General features: G+C 44.6%; 1 protein-coding gene across 4 annotated transcripts in view; it reads left to right on the top strand.

Moving 5' to 3' along the window:
* Nucleotides 1-2,092: 2,092 nt before the first annotated feature.
* PRR5 (proline rich 5) overlaps nucleotides 2,093-19,824 on the top strand; it is an 80,676-nt gene continuing 62,944 nt past the window's right edge. For 2 of the 4 annotated variants that reach the window (XM_040063074.2, XM_040063071.2), the window contains exon 1: nucleotides 2,093-2,203. The gene's annotated coding sequence lies outside the window, so the exon portion shown is untranslated. Of the gene's footprint in view, nucleotides 2,204-2,483; nucleotides 2,591-10,990; nucleotides 11,009-19,824 lie in introns of those variants that run through there. The other 2 variants (XM_040063073.2, XM_058420394.1) reach the window with 2 other exon arrangements.

Raw genomic sequence — 19,824 nt, 5'->3', positions numbered from 1 at the left:
AGCAGGAAGATGTTACTAGTGATGAGGGGTTTTTTTCTAATGCAGCTGGATTCATTTCCCTGGTAGCAAAGTATTCCGACCGGTGCGACTCCATCTGGCACCAAGATTTGTTTGAATTCTTTGGTGCTTTTTCCTGCTGTGAAAACTAAATATTTCTCACACCAAGATACCCTATTGGGGTGGTATTTTACCTACCTAGCATAATCACAAATTAATCCAGCAAAGTGAGGCTCTGATCCCATAAGAGGTTCCTAACAGAAGTTTGGTGCCCATGCTAGTTTTGATGGGAGCCAGCTGAACTGCGAAGTACAGAGCTCATTCAGCTCTAGCTGTGATCCTCTAGGGATCACTGAAGTTCATTGTAAGTACTGATTTCTCTTGGGGTTTTGTTTCCTTTTGGAAAACTTCCAACGAGAACGTAACCTGTGCATTTTTGCTTTGTTGAATAAACAAATGAATGTATTTAGGGCTTCTGATGACAAATCCAGACACCCGTTCCTATCAAAAAATATGGCCCAATAGTGATTCTGTAACACTTGGATCAAAGACCCAACTCAGGTTCCTTTTCATGATACATAATTGTGTTTTAATTATTTGGTTTAGATTTTATAAAACAGAGACAACTTAAAAGAAAACAGACAATGACGAAAATGTCAATTCCACAGGCTTCAGTTTGTCCTAGGGACCTACTCTTTGAAAAAAATGTCAGATTTGGAGAAGAAACTGCTCCTCAATTCTAAGACTAATTCTTCCTTGCATTCAGGGACAAAGGCAACCAGGGAAATTCCTTTCATTCCTCTGCTGAAGATTTGGATGGGCAAAGCTGTCTTCCTCCGATTTCTGGTTAACTTCAGCTGACAAAAAATTTTGGCTTACTTTTACGCTGGATTGTAGCTTTATGGCTTTCTTGGACTACTTAGTCATGAACTAGGTTGTTTCACCATTTAATCATGAAAGACAGCATGAATTTGGCTGCTACATATGATGACCCAGTAAGAATTCATACACTGCTGCTGTTTTCTTTGCAGTCAGGAAATAGACAACCATTGCTTTTAAAGTGTAATAATTCGCCCTGAACATTGTCAAAGAGGACTCCTTTATACGTTCCTTACTTCTCCTTTATTAGATTCCTTCATATACCATCACCATTTAAAGTCATTCTAGTTGGAACGCAAACTGAACCCAATTGTTGCAGCCAGTGGTGATGTCCAGCTTTCACTGGAAGTCTGGGAAGAACAAACAATCTCTAAGACTATGTATGTTGAAACCTACGGTACTGTGACGTTATATAGTGGCATTAACACGCAAACACTGTCATTTGAACTTGCTTCTTGGCACTGTCACTCCCTCGAGCAGGACACCTGAAGCAGGTACGAGACCAGCACCTAGCAAGCTATGATTTGACGTGGCTGAAAGTCGAGGTGGAATTGATTTTATAAAACTTCCTTTGGTTTAAACCCTTTCAAATTTAAAATCCCGTAACTCAGATCAAAACTAGCCCTGGCGCAAGCACCGGTTTTGGATGATCCAGGGGCCGTGAAGCACACTCCGGCCATCCCCCGCTGCACTGCGTGCTCCAGCAAAACCCTCGCCGGGATCGCTGCACACGCGGGTCTGTGTGCCAAGGGAAGCAGGTGCGATGCTTCCTAGTGGCCTTCCAGCTCCTCCAGCACCGGAGCACCTGGAGCAGCATCATTTCTCCTCGACACGCGTGGATGCGCCGCTGCCTGCACCTGCACCTTCCTCCCGGGCACGAAGCGTCCGTGTCGCTGCCCGGCCGCTACTCGCTTGTTTCTCTGCGGCTGCAGCAGGGAAGGGGCCCATCGGCCGGGCTTGTTCCGCAGGACAAACCGGGCGCTGCGCCACAAGCCCAGCGACGGCACGGCCGTGGCACAGATCCCTCCGAGACGCACTCCAAGGCCGAGGGACGCCCCCGGCAGCGCTGCCCGGCTGGGTCGGGCGGATCGGGCGGTTCCGAGCGCCGGGTTTAGGGCCGGGTTCCTCCCCGCCGCCCCTCCCGGCTCTGCGGGGCCGCCCCCGGCCCGCCCGGTCCCGCCCCGCCGGCGTGGCCGCGCATTGTGCGCCAGCCGCTGCCCCGGGCGCAGCTCGGGGAGCGGCCGCGGCCGCCCGGGACCCCCGACCTTCCCGGGCCGGGCCTGGCCTCCAGCTCTTCCCTCGGAGGCGCCGTGCGGGGTCGGGCGCGGTGAGTGGGGATGCTGCGGGGACCGGGCGATGCTCGCCGGCGGTCTGTCAAGCCCGGCTCGCCCCGCAGAGCCGGGCCGAGGGGGAGTGGGTCCGTGCTCGGCCCCCGCGGCGGCGGACGCGGGTTGCGGTGCCGGGGGCTCGGGGAGCGGCTCCGAGCGGCCCCGGGCCCGGCGGCGGCGGAAGGTCGGGGGCTCTGTGAGGGCAGCGGGCGCGGGGGGCTCCCGGCTTTGTGTGTGAGCTGCGGCGAGACGCAGCCCCGGCAGCCTTTCGGAAGGTCCCTGGCAGAGCTGGAGCTCGGGTCCGCGGGTTTCTCTCCCTGCGTGAATATCCAGTGTTTGTGGAGACGCTGCTCTCCTTCTCTTCCAGTCTGGAATAGCGATCTCAGGTAACTGGAGTTGGCTGTAAATGTGATGATTCCTGTGGTCTGACCGCCGTAAGGTTTATTAGCGCAAGTAAGATCCCCGTGCATGAGTAAAATATTTTTTTTTTTTTTGTTTGGAGAATGATTTTGCATGTTTCCACCCTGAAGTGCACGGGCTCCGATGGCTCCTGCAGGAGATGGGCTTGTCCCTTTCAGGGTGTGTGTGTGTGTGTGTCTGCGTGCGGTCCCTGTTAGTTTTGGCAGCTCCTAAGTGATCATTGGTAAAGGTCGGGTGTCTTCGTGTTCTTCAGGAATGCATTAGGCTGGATGTGTGCCTGTGTTTTGATATTGCAGAAGCAATAGGAGAAAACAGCCTTAAAAAGCGGTTTTAAAAAATTGCTTAGCTTTCCTAATACTTATTTCCAGCTAACATACTTGGAAGCAAATCATGGTAAATTGCGGGAAACAAGCAGGTTTCGTATTTACTAGCACGTTGATGAATAATAAAAGATAGGTCTAAAGCTCGGTTTTGGTGCTTCATTTAAAATAAATTCTTGTCATTTCTTCTGTCTCTTGCACCTGTTAGCTTTTAGGAAAAGATGATTATGAGGTGATGATTAGGCAGCTTTCTTACAATTTTAATTAAAGGAATAATTCACTATAGGCCAGCTGTAGAATAATGGACCCACTTGTCATCTATTACGCAGTTGAATATAGAGCTGTGGTACTGCCTGGCAAAACTGTTCTTTGTCTGTAACTTCTCCCGTAGCCAAAGCAGAGCTAAAACTTCGTTCTAGGAGTCAGGTGCATACAGTGTATAAATCTAGTTCCTTCTATTATGAAACGTGTATTGACAGGGATTTCATATCTATAATATGCATCATTGATTCAATGACTTAATGGTTCATCTCGCTGTTTCCTATTAATAATCTAATTAGGGGAAAACTGGAAGGAATACAGAATGAAGGCACAGTCCCAGTGGAACTCACTGAAAAAGATGTTGCAGAACAGACAGAGTGTAAGAGGAATTTCCAGAAGTACTTACTCATCACCCAAGACAGAGCCAGATTTTGAACACTCCTACCTTGTATTGAGGCTCCAGGGTTAAATGCTAGATTTTCAGTTCTTTCTTTTCAGTATTCAAACTTTTATGTTCAGAGTGCTTTGGGAGTCAGTGAGGGAAATGTGTCTCTTGTAAGCCAGATTCTCCATCTTCAACGCAAAAGAAAATCATACCCTGAGCACTTCAAAAAATCTGATCCTTGGGTTGCAGTCATAACTCCTACCACTTCCATTCTGGAGGCACTTCCATTTAATTTTTACAACAGATAGAATTACAGTTGTAAAATGTAGCCACAATAAGGCACGCCAGTAAAATGACTTTAATTACTTCTTTTTGTAATGTAGAAGCCATTTGGATTGAATAGCTGTGTAAATACAGTAATAGAACTGTATGTGGCACTTAATCTCTGAACAAAAGTAATTGGTAATGGCTAAAAATAGTATTTCCTCTTTCAACAGTAGAGTTAAATATGGATATTAATTGCAGCAAGATAGATTGGTCCAGAGCTGCAGGCTTGGATCATTCATGCTTGCTGACCCGGCCTACTTCTTTATTTTCCTTTAAAGTATCACTTTTGTGCATGTGTTTGATAATAAATCACAAATGCAAATCAAAAAGCTGTTGTTCGAAGTGAGAATTGGAGCTGGTTTTGCCGCACCATGAAGGCACTGTAATTTCTAGAACGCGTTCCGATACCATGTCGCTCAGCACAAACTGCTGAGCTGTGTCGAGGTTCTGCCTCCATTTACACGAGTGGCTGCTCTCACACGTGGGCGACAACATCCTTGCACCAGGGGAGAACTGTTAGGTCTGGTTCTGATCATTTAACGCTGCTTGAAGTGGTTCAATGTCACTGCTCAATAAATGCCTTCATAAAAAGGTCAGTGAAAAATTTACCTCTCCAATAGCCCTGCCACAGCCCCTCAAGGAACTGGTGAATTATGAGAGCTGGTGATTATCTGCCTGCATCTGTGGCCTGGGACTCACTGACGTTGAGCTTAAAGAAGAGAAAAAAATGACAAGTGCTTGTCCAGCAGCACATCCTCTTGGAGGTGTTTGCTTTCCCTCAGGTTCATAGGAGAAGATCGGTGAGTTTGAGGTGTGGCTAAAAAAGTGATTAATTAGCTCATGCATATTTAGCCCTTGGAAGGAAAATAATGTACGGGGATGATCTGAATTAAGTTCTCTTATTCCCTGCTATTAAAGAAATTCCTTGACTGCTCTGTGTCTCAAGTTGGAGCTGTAGGCAATTTTAAAGCATTATTTAAGCTGTGGTTTGGTTTTGTTTAAATGAAAGACTGAGAGGAAGTCTTTCAAGGGGAAAAAATTGTAGGTAAAGATTTTCTTGTTTAAGCCTTTTTTTTTTTTTGTCACAGTAAATCTGTGTATATAGGAATGAGGAAAAGGGAGTGGAGTGGAACCGAGCAAGGAGCTGTTGTGTGAAGTAAAATTCTGATATTGTTCTCTTATGCCATCCTGGAAATACATTTGCATTTAAAATTTCCAGGCGAACCAAGCCGTAGGACCAGTGCAGAATGCTAAATGAAACCTGACAGCTAACTGAAAATGCCACACAGTGGTGCTGAGCATTCCTCTGCTCGGACAATTGAGTTGAAGATTGTTTCTTTTAATGATTATGGATCTGAAACAAAGACTGGTTCTGAAAACAAATGGGATGTCAATTTTATTCTGAGATATTTTCACTTGAAAGGTGTTTACTTTCTGTCACTTTACCCCACAACTGCTTGAAAACTCACAGAAACTGTAAAGTCCAAATCCCTTTCTGCCCATCAGATGGCCACAATACCCCTTTGTGTCGCTCAGGCTGAAATTCAATCTGCTTGGGAGGCTGATGAGTGGATTGGGGCACAGTTGTGATCCCAAAGATACTGGGTATCACCACAGTGGTACCTTTATGCTGTTTGTGAGAGCAAAGCAGCAGCTCTTTTGGGGAATGTGGTGATGTGTTTCCTGTAGAGGAATAAAATGTGTTTCTGCTCAGGAGTAGTGAGATGTGGAAGCCAGGATGATGGCAACTGGGGAAGGAACATGAAAGGTTCCATGAAAGGCATCAGAAGAGATTGGTGGGTTTTACCTTTTCACGTGTCAAACTTGGGTGCCTGCAGTTGTTGGCAATAAACTGTCCCTGTGCAGACAGACCAACGATGCAGAACAATCTGAGGAGACTGAGGGTTGGAAAGAGAGGAGAAAATGATTGATAGGTTAATGTGTGTGTATTGGGTGTGAAAGAGCACCTGCAGTCACAGGGCTGGAACAAGCCAAGGGCCTGTGCTTGGCTGTGGCTGCTGCGGTGCAGCAGTAGTACACACAGCAGCAGTCCATGATACGGACTGGTCCATGATACCCTGGTTTTGAATAGAAGAATAACAGGCTTTGCATGTTCAGTGTGGATGCATTTGGCTCCTTGGCATAACTGTAAGGTACTTGCTCTTGAAAAGTTTCTGAGGGAACTGAAAGAGCTGATTAGGAGAGCAAAGTGACTGATTTCTGAGGAATGATTAAAAATACTTAATATAGATTATCTGAGAAGCAAGACTCCGTTGATTTCAGGTACGATTACTCAAGGAACATAATCTCTTAGCCTTTGCAAGAGGATGTGATTAGACATAATGGGCTGCAAAAGAAAAGGTAACTTGAACATCAAGAAAATCTGTTTGCAATGGAGCTAAATAATCTTCCATGAAAAATGGTGGTAACGTTGTTTGGTGTTGTGTAAACAATGTGTTTGGTGTTGAGCTGGGAAAAATGTTCTGCTGGGCTGGTCATTTGGAGTCACATCTTCCCTGTCTGAGCTGTGCCTGGGGATTAGGGTGGAGGTTTTGGAAACAAAGCTCTTTAGTCTGCCAGGTCAGCTCCTCTGTTGGGAGTTGGCTGCTTAAGCCCCGCTCTGTAGTCTGCTGGAAGAGCAGTCATTCCCTGGTAGCTTGGATTTGTACGGATGAATTAATAGGTCTCATTCCATCTTTAGCCTCTGATCCAGGAAATACATGAGCATTTGCTGGCATCTGGCATGTCTGCTGTTATTCTGTAAAACAAACACTGGAACATCTTGAGTTCTGTTCTGATCATGCGGTGAGGGAATATGGGAAGAGGCAAGTGATGGAAGGTGCTCCAGCAGTGAGCACAGCAGGCTGGGCTAGAAATATTACTGGGTTTGCATTTACCTTGTTAATTTGTGTTCTTGGACCCATGCTGAATTCTCCTCTTAAAGAGAAGCTGAAAAGCAACAGGCTTGGGGTGTTTTCCTGTTTTAAATTTCAGCCATTACTGGCAAAAACCTCTGATGGATACTCTTGGACGGTAGTTGCCTCTTCCTTTGCCGAGCCCAGTAACAGGCACAACTTGTTGCTAAAATGTGAAGAGCTATTTCAGAGGGTTGTGCAGCTCTGGGTTTTATGGTGTTATGCACAGTCGTGATACTGTTCTGTTTCTCTCTTCAGATGCAAGGTGGGTTGGTTCATGAAAAGTCTGATCACACCACGGAGAAGTACAGTGTATGATAACTGATGTCTCCTGAGTGATTTGATCACTTGATGTGATTTGATGTTGTAACAGGAAATCTTTTCCTTCACTTAATTTCTTGTATCCCACAATAAACTAAGAGTTTATATAAGTTAGACATGCTCTCCCTGCATAACTGGTGGAGTTATGAGGGCTCCAAGTTGGTGTGTTATTGCTAGATAGGGTGGAGTATGTTTATTTTGATTCATAGTGTTTTCGTTTAAAAATTGGAGACAGTTTGTCTTCAGCATGAATGGCTCATTGGAGGGCAGGCAGGTAATACATAGACAAGCATTTACAATGCTGGTTTAAGGATGAGCCTCTTTTAATTAAGGGTAACTTGAGTCACAGAAGTTCCTCATCTGGTGTCTTGGAATAAGATTTTCACTTCCTGTATCGTCCATTTGTAGTGAAGATTTAGAAGAAAAGAAACTCTGAGATTTCGTTGTCTTAGTTAAAAAGGAAATCAGAAAACTGAGAGAAGTTATGCGACTTCCAGAAACTGTGTTAACCCAGCTTGGATTTGCTCATCTAGCCCCTCTGAAAGCCAGTACTGCTGGTTTTCCTTTCAACATTATATTAACTTTTCTTTCTGTAAAATACTCTGTTAAGGCTTTCTGCAGGAAGAATGGAGGGCCACTTCTTTTCCTTTTTTAAACTATTTTTATCTAGAGAAATACCAGAAAACTGATTTGATTTGGTGATTATAGGTAAATAAATTTTGACTCCTAATTTCTCTTTAAAAGGAATACCCACTGCTGTCTGCATAGGTATGACTTGGGTCTATAGTAACAACGAGTTTGTCAAATAAGGGCCCTAAGAATTTCAATGCAGTCTCAGTGCACTCCTGACTGCTGCACTGATGGTTACCGTGACTTTGTTGGCATGGTTTTGCTTGTTTGTTTTTCTGGGTTTTGTGGTGTTTTGGGTTTTTTTGAAATTTGTTTTCATATTTGCTGAGGAGGACTAGGCAAAGGCTGCTGTCAACAGGTTATCGGATGTAACAGATGATTTGTTTTGACTAGTACAACAAAACCACTACTCCTAAGTAAAGTTCATGGTATAAATTATCCTGTAGTGTACCCTATTGTTGGAGGCTAGGATTTTTCCTTTTTTTTTCTTTCTCTCTTGGAATTTTGTCCCATCTGTTGCCTACGAGATAGTAATGACTGGTACTTAGGGAAGAAGTGGCCTGGGTGGGAGGAAGGGTGCAGCTGGCTGCCCTCTTGTAGCTGAGGAGTTTTCTATTGTAAGGACAGGGATACCAGGGATTTTGGCTTCTGGGTGCAGGGCTGGGCTCCGCTCCTTGCTTTCTCACTCTCAGGTTGAAGAGGGGATGGGCAGTCTGTGGTTGCTGTGGGAAGAATTCGCTGTCACCGTGGAGCTCTGTCTTTTACAGCTTCTACTGTGAATGAGGCTTTGCTCGTAACAGCAGCCGGTGAACTGGGACCTTATTGAACACCCGGTTCCACTGGGAAAAAGATGCTCACCATCTGCTCAGGTGCCTTCGGGGAAGGGGAAAACCCGGGATCCTGAGCCCCTTTGATGGAGCCTCTCCTGACCATGCTCAGGAGCCCGGCTGTCGCTGCCCAGCCCTGCCGCTTCTCTGCCACCGCTCCGGGTTTTTCACCTCACTGTAACCCCACACCCCTGCCAGCCGGGACACCCGCGGCTCCTGCTGCAGCTGCGGAGTTTCCGATACATTTTGCTGGCAGCTCCGGGCTCTGCTCGTCCCTGCCGTTCCAGCCGCCGCTCAGAGGTTCCCGCTGCAGCCCACGTCGCCATCCAGAGGGGCCCTGGGACCGGCTGCCGCGGGGTTTGTGAAGGAAGCGCCTTTTCCGTCCCGCCCGCCATTGCCCGCCTGCAGAGAGGCGCTGCGCTCGCGCCACAGCGCCCCCTGCAGCCGCGGAGGAATCACCGCACCCACCTGCCCGGCCGGGAGCCAGCAGCGCCCCTGGCGGCTGTGAGCGGAACTGCACCGGAGGGGAAAGCGCCCGCGGCCGAGAGAGGGCTGGGACTGGGTTTGTGTTCTGTTTGTTTGCCTTGTTATACACACACATATAGTAAAGAACTGTTACTCCCTTTCCCATATCTTTGCCTGAAAGACCCTTAATTTCAAAGTTATAATAATTTGGAGGGAAGGGTGTCACATTTTCCATTCCAAGGGAGGTTCCCGCCTTCCTTGGCAGATACCTGGCCTTCAAACCGGGACACCCATCAGTGAAGTCTGAATCAGTCCAGTTCACAGTGCCAGGAAAAATACATTCTTGTGGTAATTCTGGCATCCCTGAAAACAGAAAGTATTGGAAAATTTGAGGGAGACTTTGTTCTTATAAAATATCCAGGCCAGTTTTGTGTAACTGAGAGGGAGCTCGGAAAGTTCAGATAAGAAGCCAGATGTTGGCCCGACTTAGTGAGATTTGTTTGCATGAATCAAATTTGGCGTTACAGCACGCTTCCCAAATTAATTCTGTCATGTATAATTCCAGTGTGAGTTGATTTTCTATTTTATTCTGCATGACTTCTGTTAATTTATCATTATTAAGCTGTTTCCTGGAGATACTAAGGCTTAGGTGTGTGCTTGTGTGACTACCAGAACTGTCTGCAGTTACACACAGAAAATATTAATCCAGATTAAAAGGTACATTTTCCCCATGTACTGTGCATACTGTGTTTCAGTCACTATTGCTCAGTTTACCTGAATATTTGATTTGAAGAATTATCCCAGCCACAAATAAGATACAAGGCTTAGGTTATTGCACTCATGTACAGTAAATTCTTTCTTTTGCTGTTTTTAGCATTGGTAATACACTTCTGGCATCATCTCCTTTAATTTTTTTTGCTGGGAAAAGAGTATGCAAAAGAATATTTATTAGCTGATTTAAATTCAATTAACTTCATTTCCCTTTCATGGAGTTTTTAACAATGCTTAATGAGAGATGTAACTGAATTGCAGAGCTATTACTTCCCTCTGAATACATCGAGATCTTTCCTGAATTCTCATGAAGGTTTCTTGATCATTCACATTTTAATCCCGGCCTTTGTAATTATTTTGTAGCATATGGAAAGTCCCATAGATGCTAATTCTATTAGTCTTTGTCATGCTTATTTAACAAATAGTTCCAGTTCCTCATTTATCTGCCTTAGTATCTATTGTTTATTGGTGGAGTTTTTTCTGCCTTTAAACCCTTGGATTGAGACACCAAGACCACCCTGTGCTAGGCGAGGTATAAACACAAAGCAAAGTGCATTCACCACCCTGCACATTAACACTCGGGTTTTATGGCTGAATGAGGGAGATTCCTCTTAACTGCCTTATACTGAGACCTCTACACACTCAATTGCCACTTCAGCAGCGTTTAGAAAGTAAATCTCTTATTTTAGGGAAAAAAAAAAAAAATTAAAACTGAGCACCACTGTTGCTGAAAAAAAAAAATCTTGTGCTTGTTGGAAGATGCAAGAATTTAAGTTTGTAAAGACTACCTATGATCTGTGTGCATAGGCAAAAGTGTGATGCTCGCTCTTCTCTGGCTTGCTTCTCCTCTCATTCAAGCAGTTGGGCTGATAAAGGCTTGGAAGTTGTGTGTCCCTCCTATTAGCCTCCTTGTTTGCTTGCCTTTTTTCAACAGCTTCTCCATTCACAGTGTTAAAGAACAGGAGAAGAAAAATACTTAAAAAATGAAAATACTCTAATGTCGTGTAATCCTGTGTAGAAGGGTGTCCTGCTTCCCCCACAGATGGTCAAACTAGAAAGGGAATGTGGAGAATGCTGCATAGCCATGAAGGCCAGTGGAGTAGCTGCCACACCTGTTGGGATTCCTGCTCCATCCACCTGAGCCTGGTGATCTCAAAACCTGGTGAGATATATCTGGTAGAGCCTCAAAGGGCTCAGAATGGCTTTCTGTTCACAAGTCCTACTGCACAATAGATACCTAACTTGGGGCAGTGATCTGATCTTTGGGTGTGACCCGACCCCTTATGTCTGGAGGTGGGTTGTGGTTTGGGGTGGCCACAGTGATTAGGAGACCTCCTGGAGGGGCAGGAGGGAGTTTAGGTAGTCATTGCTACTGCTTTGGATGGCTGCAGTGCTCCGTGCATGCATTCAGAGATCCCAGATAGAAGCAAGTAGGAGCCTTTGCTTTGGTTCCCTCTTATTGGTGGATTTTTTTTTTTTTTGTCTTTGGTTTTTTGTTTTTGTCTCCTGCCTGCCTCTATGAATGAGACAGGAGTGGAGCAGATTTTTTAAGCTGATAAAGAACGGGAAAAACCAGTGGATTTAGTGGAATTTGAAGACAGTTCATACCGCTGAGCAGCACAGTGTGCTGTGCTGGAATAAAATGCTGCAGGATGTTGCCCTTGGTCAGGATTTGCAAAGTCATAGGGGATATTTGAAGCTGTTTAAGAGGGACTTGCTTTGATTATGCTTTAAAAACACTTTATTCTGCTGACTACAGCAAAGCCCTTATCTTCCTACCTTGGGAACAGAAATCTTTGGGATGTGAGCACTGCAGGTCCTGCTCAGAACAACATTCAGTTTTGCTTTTAATTTATGATGGTTTTGGCTTACTGTGAGGAAGTCAAATGGATTGTGGCTCTTTGGGGGGTGACAGGAGATGTCTGGGAATAGTGACTCCAGCCCCGATGCAAGCAGATCTCAGTGTTCAAGTCTTGCTTTGTAGCTGCTGAGTGGGTGTGGTGGACCAGGGCTTGCACTATCCTTTTGCATACTTGAGTGAGTTCTGGGGAAGTGTTTGGGTAAGAAATCAGTGAGTGCAGAGAAGTTGAGTGATGCTTGTGCATTTAGAATAGCCAAAGGTGTTGATTATTCAGCTCTGAGGTTTTGGGTACAGCAGCACCATTTGCCCTCTTCCTTGGAGCTTTTCCGTGCCAACATTGCTATCCTGTGCTGTAGCTGAATCCTGCAGCATTGACAACCACGTCTTAGCACTGTCCTGCTTCCCATCCCTCCTTCTTCCCCACTCTCTCTCATTACATTTCAGTTTCTTCCATGTAAAAACTTGCAGGGGTTTCATGTTCGCCAATTTCTGTTTCCCAAAATTAGTGTAGTGGTCTGAGTGCTCATTAGAATTAAATACTATTTTTCTTCCGTGAGATAGGATTAGGAGAAGAGCAAAGCAGGCTCAAAACTTAAAAGGTATAAAGACAGGTTTATTAACAAAACTACAAGAAAGAAAAAAAAATACACATTTTAATATGTGTATTCCCAGAGGCATGTCAGCTTTCAACTGGTTTAACTAGATATCAGTATTTAACTTTAGTTACTGATTGGGTTTTGCTATAATTTCCTAGAAAAGTCACTTCTTGGCAAAACCACCACAGAACTGTAAATTACTAGAGTAAACCTATTACTCTCTGGGGTTATGTTTGTCTGTTAGCCATTTTAATAAATGGAACTGTGGCACAGCCTAAAAGATAAAATAATTTGAATTAAGGTACTGTTTCATGTTGGAGGCTTTTACTTTCTACTAAATGTAAGAGCAAATATTGCAAGCCTGAAGAAATACAAGGGAAATACTTACTGTGTCCTTTTGTGCTTGAAATCACTTAGGGGAGGATGCAGATTGGCCAGCCCTGCTGTACCTCATCTAAATGAGGTGCAGTGCAGCTCTCTGGTGCCTCAGTGAAAGATGGATACTGGCACAGCACAGCTGGATGCAGCTGTGACCTTGTACCTTGTCCCAGCAAGGTTGTGCACTGGGGGACAGTGGCAGCAGGAGACAAGGACAGAAAGGATTCCCAAGAAAATCTGGGTCAACAGAAGTCACCATGAGGCTAAAGCAGTTTAAAAACTCACCAATTCAACCCACCACTACACATAGCTTAGATATGATCTGAGCCAGAATCTGCTCTGTGAATTTGTTTCTTTGTGCTTTTCTAAGGGATGAGAGAACTTTGGTTGTTTTTTTTTTTTTCTTTTACTGATCTCCTTTTAAAAGCTCATGTTTCTTGTGTTTGGGAAGAATCAGTAGCCCAATTTCCTTCCAGTACTCTTTAAGATCTCACCACAGACTGTGTGTGTACACATATGGATACACACACACACACAAATATTTATATTTAGGCCAGATGTTGAAATACTTGAAGCTGATTTACAGGATGTCTTCAGAGTATTGAAAAAAACTTAGGAATATTCTTGATTTCCCATAATGACATGGTTCTTACTCTGCCTTCTCTGGGGCTACGGGTGGAGGGTGGGGGAAGCAGCTGGGTGGGAGACAGCAGCAGCTTTTTAGTACATGCTACCAAAAATAAATTAGGATTTTCTTTACATGGTGGCACAGTGCTTAAAAAAGAAATAAACCCATGCAATTTGTTTCTCCTCAGGTTCTCTGCCTGAAAATAGTTTGACTAAACCTTCGGGGTGTCAATGTGGTATTTCTTTTCCATCTCCTCTTGTGCTTTTTCTCCTCGCTTGAGGGTTCGTTGAAATGGAGAACAGAAATCTGGCCTTTGTTTCAGTTATTTCTGGTTCAGCCACCAAAATGCCTTTGTGTTTGGGCCTGAAGCCAGTCTGGCTAATGCCATCTTGGGGGAAGAGCCTTCCTCATGGGAATACCAAGCCTGGAGGTCCTCTGGTTCCGCAGAGAATATCTGTGCTCAAACAGAAACAAGCAGAGCTTTTTGCTGAATCCAAAATCCTTGACTCCCTCGGTGTGTTTGCCTACTGCCTCCTGCAGTCCGCTGTTAGCTGTGTTAGCTGGCAGCGTCTCCCTCATGGCATTTCTTTGTGTGTTTTCCATGAGCACAAAGGCGTCTGTGTTCATCTCTCATTTTGCAGGTGATTTCGCATTCTCTTCCAGCCTTTAACTGCCTCCTTTTTCTCAGCTTTGTCTCAAGGTGAAAGTCAAATTTGGTAAGGATTAGAAACAAATACTTGTAAGAGGGATTGACCCAAGCTTTCAAGGCTTGAAGATGACTATGAAGGGAAATAAAGTGCACTTATACCCTTCTTTAATTCTGTTAGGTTTTTTTTAATACCTTGCCAGATCCAGCCCAACCTGTTTCTGTAGGACAGGCAGGGCAAGAGGGCCGCTTGCATGTTTTCTTTAGCAAAACTTGAATATGTCTGGTCAAATCCCACTGCCTTAGATAGGCAGCATATTAAATCAGCTCTTGAAGGCCTGCCTACGTACTGCTCCATCCCTGAAGAAAATGGACTTGGAGGGCTGAGAGGGAGTGTTCCCTTTGTTTTGATTTTGTCTTTCACTTTTGAGGGCTCCTTTTGTTTGTCTGGGTTTCTTTTTTGTTTCCTTGAGCATCACTGTCATGACAGAAGCGTAACCTTTTGGAAAGACTGTCTCTTTTCTCCTGCCCTTTAATTAGCAGGTGAGAACTACCAAACGTCATCCCATCAATATTACTGCATGATCAGGATATTTCTGCCGTGTATATAGAGTAAACAAACGGAAGGAAAACCCAGGATTTAATTGCAGTCATACAGGATTCATAGTAGCCTTTCAAGCTTCTTCCAGGGTTTTAGAATTAATTTTGAGGCAAGGAACTAATTTTTTAATTACCTTTAAGTAAAGTGCTGCTGAGGAGTAAAAAGCTGCTTTGGTATTTAGTGAGATGCTGACTCAGCATGGCATAAATGGAGACCACCAGCCTTTTGTGACGTCTTGTAATGCTTTTTTCTCCCTCATTGTTTGAAAATGAAGGGATATAGGAGTTTTGAGGTTTGTTTTTGAGTCATCTGGCTTCTTGCTGTGAGATTTTGTGGGAACGCTTTCACCGTTCTTTAGTTACCCATAAATGATTGTGCCTAGAATGTATCCTGGGAGAACACGTGCTTCTCTTTTTGCTGAATGCTTTATTACCTTTCTTTGTGCTGCCTTCCCACAGCATCTACCTCTCTCGGATTTTGGTCTGTGAGTCTGAGACTGAGGTTCCATGGTTTGAGAATAATGCAAAAAACCCCCAATAAACAAGAATTCTACGTCTTTCAATACAACTGCTTTTATGTTGTTTGGTAAATGCTTAGGGGCCTGCTCAATAAAGCCTGGGGAAAAAATTGCCTGACTTGCAGTTAATTTTTACTGAGATGTGATTGCCCTCGAAGGTCAGAGAGAGTTTTCCCTGAGTTAAAAGAGTTAAGAAATGGTTCTTAGGTTTGTGCAGGGTTTTGAGCACCTTTCAGGTGTGGGGTTAGTTTTTGGGGGGTTTCCCCTCTTAGTTTGCTTTGCCTGGACCTGCGGCAACTTCCCAGCATTGTTCTCTGACCGGCTGGGAAGGAGTGGAGAAACAGTGCCCCTGAATTCAACAGAGGTTGAGCTATAGCATTTTGTGAACGTTAGAGCTCTCACCAGTTGGTGTTGTCCACCATGACGGATTCAACAAGCTCCCCAGTATGCCTTGATACCCAGCTTTTTCCTCCTCTTCAGGTATCACCTAATTCTTTGCTATTGTAATTTTGTAAGATTTTCCAGAGTTTGGTTTCATATGTAGCAAAATCTTCTGGATCTGAAATCTAAATCGTGTTGTTCTCCAGTTACTTGTCCTATCGGACCTCTAGTGTTTCCTCTGTTTTCATGGAAGCCTGAAAACTCTTCAGCTGTATCGTCTTCTGCTGAAGAAGCAGTTTTGTTCAGGTTTTACATGACTTCTACTGCTTGCACAAGGTTGTCACCTTCTTGCAACAGGGCGGTGGAACGAGTGTTTAAAAAGCTCATAGGTTTGTGTTCTTCTTGCCCCATCAGAAAATTGCACTGAGGCTTTTGATGGATGACTCAGATAAAGCACAGCAGAGGTGCTGCACTGCCATTGACTTTGAGAACTGCTGCTTCCAGTTAAAATGTGGAGAGGCCCTTTTGCCTTGGCTGATGGGTAGTGCCCCTTTGCCAGCAATTAGTCTTGCATTGGCAAGAACAGAGCCAGCTGAGGAAAAATAAAAAAGCTCAGGTTCACCCATGGTTAGGAGATGCTTCAGTGAGGGTGGCTGTTCTAGTTCTGCTGTGGCTGCTGCTCTCCTGGCCAGGCAGGAGGAATCCCTGACTGCTTTAACCCTCCTGCTTGCAGCCACTCATGATGTCCTCTCAGGACACTGTCACTCAGGGTGACAGTGTCCAGGCACAAGCTTAGACTGGTTTAGATAAAGCCATTTAACTCTTCTGGCAGAGCTGGAGGGTTCCTGTGAGCTTGGATAATGTGTTGGTCTGCAAAATGTTCACCTTTACATTCCTCTCCAAATGGTATTGTTTTTTCTATCAGCTCTTTTCCTCTGTTTTGCCTGGTGAGAGGTTGATGCTTGAGGCTGAGTGTCTTTTTTGTCCATGTGCCTTGTACAGGCTCCCAGAGCTCACAGAGTGCTGCCTGAGTAGCAGGAGACCTGTGTTCTCTCAGGAGGTCATAACTTCCTTTGCTGGAAACAATCTCACCCACCCATTTGTGTGTGAGAATTTCAGTGGTCTTGGAAATTTTGGTAGGAGTGACAACATGACAGTCAAAGTCTCGGAGGCCAACCTGGCAAATGAAAATGGGGAAGCAAAAGACACCACCACCCAGACTGAAAAGGGTTCTATTTTAATAAGCGTGAAGTTGTGTAGCGCTTCAGCCAAGCTGGCATCCTGTTGGGTGGTCCAAGATAACTTGTTGCTTTATCAAGTGAAGGAGAATGGGGAAGAAGTCCTAGGTTGTTCTTTATGTTGATAAATTTGGTTTCCTTTTATTACCTTCTTTGTGTGGTAAGGTTATTAATCTTTAATTCATCTAGTACCAGTCTTGCCCTCAAGATGATCCTGAGGCATTCGTGTCTGTGTGCCCACAACCATGGCAGCTAGATGCCAGTGAGGATCTGAGAGCCTCCCTCGGTCCTCCAATAAATGCCCAGTGCCAACTGGCGCAATCCAAGAATTAGGGGATTTGTCCATTAGGCTTTTCTCTGATTAAGCCACCAGCCACTCTGCAGGAGCAGCTTCCAAATGACACTCCCCTCTGCAACAAGCAGGGATTTCTTCCTTGATTTCTTTGCAGCTCGTGAGCCAAACCGACATCACACCTGCCTGCCATTCATCTGCCAGCACTGCTGGTGCCAGAGCAGCTGTGCAACAGCAGTTGCTTTCTGTCTGGGGTGAGGACAGATTGCTACTACAGAGACTCAGGAAGCAATTGGATCAAAAACATAATTTGCTCTTTAAGCACACTGAGGTCCACGTAGATCTCCTTCCCCCCGCCGAAAGAACTGAGGGGGAAAGGGGGGATGGATGAAATAAGATGATGGAGGGAAATAAAGGGAGGAAGGAATTGAGCTGCATCCTCGCCATCTGTCTGCTTGGAGCGGCGCAGCTGCTCTGCCATTGACAGGTTGCTGTCTCTCCACTCAGTGCAGACAGCCAGATGACTTGTATTGTGAACACAAATAGCTGAAGATTAATACTGCTAAATTGCCTGGTCACAAAATCTACCCCGAGGCAAAGCCTCTAGCTGCTTGAAAACCTTAAGAATCCTCTCTCTCTTGATTAGCACTTCTGTTCAGAGACTTAGAGAATTTGGGAGCCAAACATTTCAGCACACATGCTTTTCCTGGACCAAATCCTGTGTCTTTGCAGCACAGTCAGTTTTGAAACATTGATAGGTTTGTCTAGAAACAAAGGGGAATGGCCAGTTGGAGTTACAGTGGTACTACTACTGTGCTTAAAATTAGTTAAGGATGTGTTTTAATGCTTCATTAGCTCAGGATCTGTCTGCTACCCAGGGCTGCACAGTTTCTGACAGTCCCAGCTCCAGGGATACGTGGAAGATGTTTTCCTTTTAATTTGAGGAAAATGCTCTTTGCATCAAGTGCTGTGGAAAGCAGGCAAGCATGAGCTGCAAGTTAACAGACACAAAACTAAACAAAAATTCCAAAGGTATAGTATGCTCTTGTGAATGGCTGTAAGTACCTGTGTTGAGATATCAACTGGGCACTCAAGAGGTATCTGAGGGATTCACCCAGGGCAGGGAATGTGGGGTTTACTTCTCCTCTCCCACAGTCACAGGCTCTTTGAGGTGGTCTCATGACAACCTGGGTCCTGATCCAGTACTGTTGACATCCATAGAAGAATCCTTTGTATACCCAACCTTAAAAAAAAAAAAAAAATCCAGCACAACGTAATTTTGGATATTCCTCTCCTGGTGTTCTTAATGATGATAAAGATTTTCCAGATATGAGTCACTGGGAAGTGTCCCTTCCTGAGCCTGAAGGACCATTCAGGCAGTGGTTAATCCCTGAGAATAGCTCTGCAACTGAGTCATTACAGAAAATCTGAATATGGTTTAGGGGCTCAGGGTGTCTCTCATTACTGTTCAGAGAGGTCATGATGGGATGGCAGTCTTTGCATCACATATATTTGCAGTGTAGGGCTGTAAATTAGTGATGGAAGGAACACAAAAAGATAGCTAAGTTGAATCCAAGTGCTTTTTGTGATAGCCCTGTAATTGCTGCTACTTCTCTCTCTCTCTCTTTTTTTTTTTTTTTTTTTTTGTTAGCTTATTTCCCACAAAACCATTCCCTACGTACTGCCTCCAGCACACCAAGTCCTAACTTTGGTGCATGGCTTATCCAGCCTCCAGCTGGTCTCAGTTATGGAGAATAAGTGGAGCCATGAATTTGCCAACCTCTGTGTAAATCCAAGCTCTAAACTCACACCACCCCAGACTTTGTGAGCTAGGAGATAAGAGACTGGCTCTATCTCCTCTCACAGTAATTTGTTCTCTGATGTCCAGGCATATCATCCTCACTGGAGAGGAGGCAAAAGCTTCTTTTATATCCTTTTCTCCTGTTATTCTCAAGGGGTTCAGGCAGTACTGTGTGCACTGAGAAGGGCAGCAGATGCAGACTGTGTTCTCATATTTCTGGGTTTCCTGGGGAAGCTTTTGACTAAGCAGCTGCCATCTCATGCAGAGTCAGAGTCTGAGTCTCACAATGTGGTAGTAATGTCAGAGGAAATATAAGAAGTTGCTGCCCCCAGCTATTTGCTTCCTTTCTTCAAAACCTGCAAGGCTGCTGATCTTACTATTGCATCTGGCAGCTTCAGCAAAGCTTCACCCCCCCTTGGCAGCAGGGCTGATACCACTGGATTTACACAGCAATAGTAAAACACAGCCCCTCGACCATCCTTGCTTTGGTAGGGCAGGAGGAGAGGCAGAAGGGATAGTAGTGGCATCATTTCTTAAATTTCTCTTTGCGGACTTGAAAGCCATCTCTAATGAGCTTAGGATGAACTGCCTACTTAATATCCTTATTCATTTTTTCCTGTTTCTTTCATACTATTAAATGCAAGTGACAATTACTTCTGTTTTCAGGGTTCATGATGGTAGAGTACTGTCCATGTAAGGATTGAATTATTTTTATTTTTCCTTTTTTTTTTTTTTTTTTTTTTTTTTTTAAGTTTCCCTGTAGTCACAGTGGTACTGGGAATTGAGAATCACAATGTTTTCCATTACTTTTTCCCAATCCACTCAGAGTTTTTGTTTGCCACTGGGGCCTTGTGAGCATCTCCTGTAAAAACTCCACTGCAGATTCTGCATATGCCTCTGTCTGCTGGCATCATCAGGCTCTATGATCCCCACCATGGAAATAAGTAAGCTCTGCTCTGAAAATAGAGCCATGTGAGAGGTGAATTCCTGGAACGTGGTGTGCCAAAAGCCTGGTGGTTTGAGTAGTGATGTTCATGAT

The sequence above is a fragment of the Hirundo rustica genome, chromosome 4 (assembly GCF_015227805.2).
Source record: "Hirundo rustica isolate bHirRus1 chromosome 4, bHirRus1.pri.v3, whole genome shotgun sequence".
NCBI classification, from domain to species: domain Eukaryota; kingdom Metazoa; phylum Chordata; class Aves; order Passeriformes; family Hirundinidae; genus Hirundo; species Hirundo rustica.
This window is presented reverse-complemented; position numbering and strand designations above follow the sequence as displayed.